The 2,391-nt window shown below is 41.4% G+C and overlaps 1 protein-coding gene across 1 annotated transcript in view; it reads right to left on the bottom strand.

Moving 5' to 3' along the window:
* Window positions 1–2,391, bottom strand: part of tmem184a (transmembrane protein 184a) — a 40,364-nt gene that overhangs the window by 8,871 nt on the left and 29,102 nt on the right. The gene's annotated exons all lie outside the window — the stretch shown is intronic.

Below are 2,391 nucleotides of genomic sequence, written 5' to 3'. Positions count from 1 at the left end.
CCAGTAACCTGCTGGTCTCCAGTAACCTGCTGGTCTCCAGTAACCTGACAATTGCCAGGAGTCCAGCTTCTGTACACATCCATCTTTCTTCAACTTGAGTTTCAGCGGACCATTCGGGCCATAGTCTTGCATAAAAGCACATTTCTTTTGAAGTTAAATTTGTCCTTTAATTAAAACACTAATCTCCAACTTCCAACAAATGCAAGCTGTGTTAAAGTGGACTTCCCTTCAAACCATTAAACTTCTGGGATGCTGATGAAGGACAGAGGAGGATGAAGAGGATGGAGACCCGACACAGAAACAGCAGGACAGATGAGCGGTGCCATGACGCCTGAACTAACCAACGACTGAGACGACACATGAACGCACCAGGCCACGAGGTTCAACCTGATGAACCACAGACGGTGGTCTGCTGGTCAAACTGGCACCAAGACATATTTATGGAACTCTATGGAAGCTCTTCTAGAAGCTTCCAGCACTGACACTTTGTATTGTTCTGCTGTCTGTTCAGCTCTGAAGATCCTCAAAGCAAAGTATTTAACAAACTACCCGACATGTTTGATATTCAGAACACAATTACAGCTTCCTTTGGTGAGACGTGAAATTCTGCAGTTTTCTGCCTCAAGGAAGCATCGGAGCGTTTTACAGATCAAACAATAAACTGTTCTCACAAGCAAAGCTGCACATCAGAGTACACGCGTGATCCAAACCCAAGATAAGAAGATACGTCTCCAGGCTTTCTCTGTTAGTTTGCAACAAAATTGCAGATTATATCTGCAAGTGCAATAATTCCACTTGTTCTAACTTGACTAGATCACAATCTACATTTATTATTCGTCAGTGTTAACTTCTATTACGTTAATGCACTCTTTAAAACTATTGTAGTGAACTTAATCTGAGGTCAAGACTAAGCCTAAGGTCAAAACTCTTGACCTTAAGAACCTTGTGGGACAGGAACTGTCATTTCATTGATTTGAATCCAGAAATACAGGTTCACCCATCCTGAGACTTTCTTTCTTGAAAATTCAAGTGGAAGAACACTCTCTGTTCTATTATCATTACTATTTTACAAATGTTGATAATCAAAGTGTCTTAGTTCAAACCATTTTAGATGTTGCAGTGAACTAATCAATTTTATTAACTGTGTAATGATTTTTAATTCTCATGCAAAGTTAGAACTCATGTTAAAGCTGTTACAGATTTTTATGCATTTTCTGATTTCTGCTTTTGAATGAGCAAGTGTGCGTTTTCCAGGGTCAGGAATCGAAGCAGACATGTGTTGGAACAACTGTCCTGTTTATATCCTCTCAGACGTCAACAGGGGGGTTTTGGCACCTGTTTTTCAAACTCGCCAAAACAAAACTCTCTCTGTCTGTGAGAACATTTCTGATCTGTTCCATAACAATTCTTGCTGTCTTCTAACCTCTTACGTCACAAAACACACCCCCGTCTGGTCGGTTCTGACCAATGGGAAGACTCCCGAATGAACCGGGAAAAGAGCTCTTTAAAATGTCGGTACTTCCTGGTCTACCCAGTTCTGGAAGTTTGGTGAGTTCTGTGAGAGTTGAAGTGAGTTCAGTTCTGCGCGGAGAAGCACAGTTCTGTGGGTTCTGTTGGATACACGGTTCTGTCGAGTTGGAGAAGTTCGGCGGCGCGGACAGTTCTGATATGTCCTAGCGCTGGGCAGTAGCTGTGGGAGCCGGGAAGATCCTGACATGACAACAGAGCTCTTCTGAGTTTCATGGGATTATAACATTTTCCACTGAGGTGAGCTGTGGCGGACAGAATCTCGCCATTACTCCGGACGATTCACAGCCATCCTACGGAGACGCTGAAGGGTGCGTTAAACGGAACCTCGCCTGAGACATCTCCAGGTAAAAGAGTCGATTTCACCACCTAAGTGTACTGTAAGGAAGAAGCTGAAGAAAGCCCGGAGAGTGCCGTTCTGTTCAACACTCTACCTCAACACCATCTTTCTCCCCTTTAAACTTCATCTTGTCATCTTTAAACTCTTCTATCAAGTAGAAATTCTTCCAGATATTTTAGAAATGTCTGTGTAAAGTGCTCATCCACCGCCGTGTGGGTAAAAGATCATAATTGTACAGTTTTCATAAATGTCTGTGGTGAAGCAACGGAAAAATCATGGCCGTATGATTTTTCCTGATTGATTGCTTTTGTTGTTAATTTCATAATTTGCCAAATTAATGTAAATGTTTGATGTTAAACTTTGATTCTGTAAATAAATGACCGCATTCATTTTGATGGGTCAAAGATAAATGACGTCTCACGTTTGCATTTCATTAAATTCAATGCACGTTTTATTCAGTCCAGAAAAATGAGGAATCCGTGTTAATTGATGAATATATCTGAGCATCTGTTCATCTACACTAT

The sequence above is a fragment of the Nematolebias whitei genome, chromosome 15 (assembly GCF_014905685.2).
Source record: "Nematolebias whitei isolate Nwh7 chromosome 15, NemWhi1, whole genome shotgun sequence".
Classification (NCBI taxonomy): Eukaryota; Metazoa; Chordata; class Actinopteri; order Cyprinodontiformes; family Rivulidae; genus Nematolebias; species Nematolebias whitei.
This window is presented reverse-complemented; position numbering and strand designations above follow the sequence as displayed.